Source organism: Tamandua tetradactyla, chromosome 7 (assembly GCF_023851605.1).
Source record: "Tamandua tetradactyla isolate mTamTet1 chromosome 7, mTamTet1.pri, whole genome shotgun sequence".
Lineage (NCBI taxonomy): Eukaryota > Metazoa > Chordata > Mammalia > Pilosa > Myrmecophagidae > Tamandua > Tamandua tetradactyla.
Genome location: NC_135333.1, coordinates 109,993,397 through 110,000,785, shown reverse-complemented (window position 1 = coordinate 110,000,785; position 7,389 = coordinate 109,993,397).

The following is a 7,389-nucleotide window of genomic DNA, read 5'->3' as shown; positions in this document are numbered from 1 at the left end:
TTTTGACTTCTGTGCCTTTTCTAAAATTACTGTGGGCTCTCCCATTCAGGGTGTGCTATCACTTATCTACATGGCAGGTAGGGTCTTTGCAACAGGGTGGTAACAGCAAGTACCCCAATTCCTGATGTATCTCAGGAAAAACACTGAACTAGAAAAGCAAACCTAGATTCTAATTTTGATATCTTAGTGTCACCTCTGCCTTTTCACAAGGTACTTGAAAAAAATTACTCTGCTTATTCAGAAGTAAATCTAGTGTTTGAGATGATTGTTTTCTAATGGGTTGGATAAAAGGTAGTTCTGAATATTCTGCAAATATGATTGCTGTCTAGGGCCTGCCAATCTGTCAAAATGAACAGGGAGACTGACTAGAGGAATATTTTTGGGGTGATGAGAAAACTATCCCCGCCCTGTGACATTAAGGTGATAAATTTCTAGAACTAGAATTCAGTGATCAACAAAGGTCCTGCTACAGGAGAAAACTACAGTAAAGACAAATGAGCCACTGGTTTATATGGAGATGAAAGTGGCAACATTTTTAAAGGTTAGGATAATAAGTTCACGATTTATAGAACTTCACATGGTTTATCTTTGAGGTACATTGATTTGGCTATAGAACTACAGAGAGGAAGAAGCAAAGCAAATGGTAGAGGATTTAACCTATACCATTTCTAAATGTAAATTTAGAAAGTGCAGGGACAATTTTCAGCCTGCCAAGGATGTTGACTCCTTGGTTGAAAAATAGAGAAGACCAGAGTTTCCTCAGCTTTTTATTCCCCCTACCTGTAATTACTGTGAATTTATGAAATAGTTTCTCAGCTCCAGGAAGAAACAGTCTGATTTGGCATTGATGTTTCAGAAATTTCTGTTGGGTTGGCTCGGCAAGCTCAGCATAATAACACATGTAGCCACAGCACGCCTGAGAAGGTGAAGGTGATGCCAGGGTTTCAAAGTACAAAGGGAACACTAAATTGAATTAATGGCCAAGGGGGAACGAAAGGTTTTGTTAGTGCTGAACTCATTGAGGAAGAGCTTGAGATGTTTGATGACGTTTTGAAGCATTAGATCCCTCTCACCTGCAAACAAGTGAGAAAGGCAGCTAGGGCAGAGAAAAATGCTTTCTAGAAAGGTGCCCTGGGTGACCTAAAATCAGGAAAGTTCACATTCAGTACAAGTGAAGGAGCCATGGTGCTTTTCTGGAATTAAATTGTAGCACATAGCAGGGACAGGATTGAGAAGCAGCTACGGTTTGAACTGTAACATCTCGGGAGGCTTTTTTTAATTTTTAAGGAAAAGAAAAGATCTGTAGTGAACAAGGCAAAATATTAACGTGACAAATTTTGGTGCTAGGTGAATGAGTTTATTAAGATATCTATTGCTATATTAACAAAATATTGTGGCTTATAATAAACATGTATTATTTCATTCAGTTTCTGGGAGTCAGGAATTTGGGAGCAGCTTAGTGGGATGATCTTGGCTTGGGATTTCTCCTAAGGTTGCAGTCATCTGAAAGACTGAGCCGGGCAGAAGGATCTGCTTCCAAGATGGCTCACTCATTTGCCTGGCAAGTTAGTGCTAGCTGATGGCAGGTGGCCTTAGTTCTTCACCATGTGGCTCTTCCTATAGACCTGCTTGAGTGTTTTCATGACATGGCAGCTGGTTTCCCCCAAGTTGAGTGATCCAAGAGAGAGCAAATTGTAAGCCATGATGTCTGTTAGGACCTAATTTCAACAGTCACCTTGTCATTTCTACAATATTCTATTCATTACATGTCAGTAGTTTGTATACAATTTTATTTGATGTACAAGGAAACTACACAATGCCAGGAAGTGAGAATCCTTGGGACATATATTTAAAATGTATAAAATAAGGTTTAATGTGCATATTGAATAGAACAGTACCATAGTTGTTTTCTGTATGCTTGAAATATTCCTATTTTTTAAAAGAAATCTGTTGTTTAGAGGAAACAGTTTTTCCATTTTCTATGGTTTACCCGAATTTTGGTATTTTGGATTGCCTTTTAAGGTTATCCTCCTTTAGGACAGACACCTCCCATGAGCACCTCTGCCCTAATTATTTGGTTATTGATGCAACTTCCTGTTCATATTCAGGATTTCCCTCCGTCCTCTCTGTTCCCAATCATTTTATAAGTCAAGATTTAAGACTAGTAGTTATATGTCAAAGTCTTTGGTAACAAGAGATACCAAGTATCTCATGGGGACATGGGGGGCAAGGGGGCTGGCTATAAGGAGATGCTGAGGCAGCCCCGAAATGCCAGTAAGATTAGGGTGATGCAGATGATGATATCATTGTGTTGCTAAGGCTAAAATAAATGCCTTACACCCCACCCATTTCCTAACTGATTAACCCATAGCCCAAAGACACCTACTATATTATCTATCTTTCTGTCACATCAAAAAACAGTGCTTGGTAATGTTCATGAAATCTAAAATAAATTATGTCCTTCTTAAGGCAGATTATTTATTGTTCTATTCTATACAAACACCAAACTCTAGGGTTTTGTAAAACTCATTCATTCTCCTTCTAGGCCTAGGACTCTTCATGTACCTCCTGAGAAGTTGGATCTCAGGGTGGAAAGGCCCAGTGAACCTGGCCTCTGACTTATGTCACTAGACAGGTCCCCTCAATCTTCTGAGTCCGTTTTCCCTTTTGCACCATTCTACCTTTCTCAGAGGGTGTGGTAAGGAGAGCAACAAAGTCTAGAAGGGTCTGTGAACTTGGAGATGAGTGTGCAAGTTTGGAAGATGAGGACATGATAGCTGGACTCCAGAGTCATGGATAAGAAAGTATGAGTCACTTCTTCAGAAATTAGATAGAAATAAAAATTTTAAAAAGCCCAGGGGGAGTTAACTTAAGAGGTGATGAGGACAATAATAACAATGATAATTAACCTTAACTCCATCAATATCTTCAATTTACCACCCACCATTTATTTTTTAACACCAGAATGTTTACGTCTTTATAACCCAACATTCTTAACCTTCTTGTCATGTTAAGATAGGACAAGCCCAGTGCCTCATTTTATACATAACAGGATTAACTGGCAGGGAAGAAGGGAAGTGATGCCATGCCCTATCTTATAGGACCACCTGCATTAAATCTTGCCTAGACAAATTAGAGGGAACAGGTGATCTTTCAGTCTTTTGGAAAGCCAGAGATGTGATTTAAGGGCATACTCAGACTAAGTGGCTTGAGCAAGAGATGATGGAGGAGCATTTTATCTGGAGATGCCATTTCCCCCTCTGATCACATCCAGTTCCTGGCAAATTCCTTAGTGCCCTGTAGATGGCACCACTGACAAGGAGTTCTCCACCCAGGAGCTCAGATTTGTGAACTCTGCCCTAATTTTTACCTTGGAGCTGAACCTAAGAAGATGTTCAACAAACAGGAAGTGACTAACCTGGCATTCACATGCTTATCATTTTTGTTCGGTCCATTCTTGGAAGTAACTGGGCCTCATGGTAGATCACTGTGAATCAGGTAGCCACAGGAAACCTCACACCAAGAAGCTTCTTGGCCTTGGCTCCTAATTCTAGGATGTCTCCCCAGGATGGGGAGGATGGATAAAAACATGACCTTGGGGTCAACTATGGCCTAAGTATGTTACCAGTTCAATCTGAATTCAATAGTGATAGAAAAGTCGATAACCATCTGATGATGTGGTATCATCATGCAGATGATGATATCATTGTGTTGCTAAGGCTAAAATAAATGCCTTACACCCCACCCATTTCCTAACTGATTAACCCATAGCCCAAAGACACCTACTATATGATAAAGCTCATCATTTTATTCCAGCTTGGGGCCTTCAAACATACTCTTCCCTCTGCCGGTAATACTTTCTCCTGGCATAACCCCCCACACACACACACACACCTTTTCCCGGTTAATTCATACTTTTCTTTCAATGACGGAAACCAAGGACTTTGAGAATAGATAAATAGATAAAATTCCCCATTATACATTTTCATAGAACCTTCTATTTTTCTTTCATAGCATTTATCATATTTTGTAATGATATATTTGTATGATTACTTCTGTACTTCTCTCCCACCTGATTTTTTTTTTTTTTTTTTTTTTTTTTTGTATGGGCAGGCTCTGGGAACCAAACCCAGGTCTCCAGCACAACAGGTGAGAATTCTGCCGCTAAGCCACTGGCACACTGCCCTCTCCCACCTGATTTTATAAGCTCCATATCTATTTTGCTTACTACCGTGTCACTATTGCCTAGCTTGGCTGGCATCCAATAAATATTCCAAAAATTAATTGTGGGCAAAAGCAGAGTCAAACTTTAAACTCTGAAAGCTACAAATGATTGACCCTCCACTCCCCTTCCCCTTTCAGACTAAGATCAGGCCCATAGCTCTAAAATGCCTCAGGAAGAAACCTAGAGGGAAGGCAGTGATATCAAAAGAAAGTGAAAGGGAAAGTTTCTGCCCTGTTCTAAAGTTTCTTCATAAACAAGATCCCTCAGCCTCTGGGCCAGCTCTTGAATCTCATGATATTGGTGCGCAGGAACTTCTGCTGGCTCACACTGACTAAATGAATGTGTGCTGTGAGCCAAAGGTGACCCTACTGCAAGAAAAACGGCTATCACCTTAGATATTCCATTTACACAAAAGTTCTCAAAGCTAGGACAGTGAGTGTTCACACCATCTTCTTCATTGGTCACCCTACTATGCAATCTATTATCCAGTTCTGGGTACCTCATCTCAAGAAGGACTAGACGGACAAAAATGTTTCCTCCAAGGGATGGATAAAGTGGTAAGAAGTCCTGGGTAGAGCAACTCAGGAAACTAAGGTTGTTTATCTTAGAAAAGAGAAATCAGATTAAAAGCTGTTGTCCAGAAATGGCAGCAGCCCTATCTCTCAAAACCCTAGAGGGTCCTGCAAAGGGTGGTGTTATTAATTGAATTGTATCCCCAAAAAACATATGTTCAAGACCTAATATCTGGTCCCATGAATATGACCCCACTTAGTAACGGGCTCTTTGGAGATGTTATTTGTTAAGATGGAAGCCAAACTGGATTAAGGAGGGTCCTAATTCAACATGACTGGTGTCCTTACAAGGAGAGGAAATTTGGACACATTAAGTAGGAGGCTGGTTCAGTTTGCTATAGCTGCCAAAATGCAATATACCTAAATGGATTGGCATTGTTTTGCTTTGTTTTGTTTTTCAACATTTTTTATTGTGAAAATTAACATATATACAAAAAAATAAATTTCAAAGTACATTGTAACAGGTAGTTATAGAACAGATTTCAAAGTTTGGTATGGTTACTACCGTGTCACCATTACCTAGCTTGGCTGGCATCCAATAAATATTCCAAAAATTAATTGTGGGCAAAAGCAGAGTCAAACTTTTAAGTTCAGGTTTTTCCTTGTAGCTGCTCCAAGACACTGGAGACTAAAAAGAAATATCAATATAATGATTCAGTAGTCATATTCATTTGCTAAATCCTAACTTCTCTGTTATAACTCCTCCCTATCCTTTGATGCTGTTTAGTTTGCTAGCTGCTGGAATGCAACACACCAGAAACAGATTGGCTTTTAATGAAAGGGGATTTATTTTGCTAGTTCTTCAGAGGAGAGGCAGTTAACTTTCCACTGAGGTTCTTTCTTAGGTGGGAAGGCACAGGATGGTCTCTGCTGGCCTTCTCTCCAGGCCCCTGGGTTCCAACAACTTTCCCCGGGGTGACTTCTTTCTGCATCTCCAAAGGCCTGGACTTGAGCTGGGAGTGCTGAGATGAGGTATGCTGAGTTGCTTAGGCTGTGCTACATTGTGCTCTCTCGTTTAAGCACCAGCCAATTAAGTCAAACGTTATTCATTGCAGCAGGCACACCTCCTAGCCAACTGCAGATGTAATGAGCAACAGATGAGGTTCAGGTACCATTGGCTCATGTCCACAGCAACAAAACTAGGTACGTTCACCTGGCCAAGTTGACAACTGAATCTAACTACCACAGATGCATCTCCCAATCTTTAGGGATATTTGGGCTATGCCCATCCCAACTTTCTCATGTTGAAAAAGGATGTTGACAATATAGGATAGGGAGATGGAATTAGTTGATATTCTCGAAGAGGCTGGCCCCTCTGGGTTTCAGGGCTTATCTGGCCTAGGAACCATCTGGATGTTATAGGTTTCTGGAAAGAAAACTTTGTGCATGAAACTTTTGTAGAACCTCAGATAAAGCCCTAGGTGTTCCAAAGGGTTAATCGGATTGGTTTTGGTTGGGGTTTGGCAATCAGCAATATCTAGCTGAACATGCATAAAAGCAGCCCCCAGAATAGCCTCTCAACTTTATTTGAACTCTCTTAGCCACTGATACCTTATTTGTTACATTTCTTTTCTCCTTTTTGATCAGAAAGGTGTTATCAATCCCACAAGCTAGAGCCAGGCTCATTCCTGGACATCATGTCCCACCTTGTCAGGGAGACCTTAACCACCGAATGTCATGTCCCACAAATGGGGGAGAGCAATGATTTTCCTTATAGAGTTAGACTTAGAGAAAGAGAGGCCACACCCTGGCAAAAAAAAAAAAGGTTTTTCTGGAAGTAACTCTTAGGTATAATTATACTTAGGCTTAACTTCTCCACTACAGAAGTAAGTTTCATAAGAGGAAGCCTCACGTTCAAGGACTTGGCCTATTAACTTGTGAGTCCCTAATGTTTGAGAAAGTATCAGGCGTTTCCCAGGTGGAAAGTTTAATAGTTCCATATTTTTTCTCCCATCCCTCAGGGGACTTTGCCAACACTCTCTAATCATCTGCCCAACATACCCTGGGAATGGGTTGGCTTTTAATAATGGGGATTTATTGTTACAATTTACAATTCTAATGTCCAAATTAAGGCATCAAGATACTTTCACTGAAGAAAGGCCGATGGCATTGGAGTTCCTGTGTCACACGGGAAGGCACATGGCGATGTCTGCTGGTCCTTCCCTCCAAAATATCTCTAGGTTTCTGTGCATCCTTGCTTATTTCTCCTCGGGCATATCTGTATAACCTCTCTCTTTCCGTTACTCTCTTAAACGACTCCAGTAAAGGATTTAAGACTACCTTGAATTGAGTAGATCGCATCTTCATGGAAACAACCTAATCAAAAGGTCCCACCCACAATAGGACTGCACCCACAAAAATGAATTAAAAGAACATGTTTTCTGGGGTACATAACAGATACAAACAGAGAGAGATGACCATGTGAGAGACAGAGACTAAGTTATGATACAAGCCAAAGAATATCATGGATTGCCAGTTACCACAGAATGCTACAGACTCCAGAGGAAGCATGGCCTGCTGATACCTTGAATCTGACATCTAGCCTCGGTAACAGAGATAATAGATTTCTGTTGTTTAAGCCAAGTGGTCTAT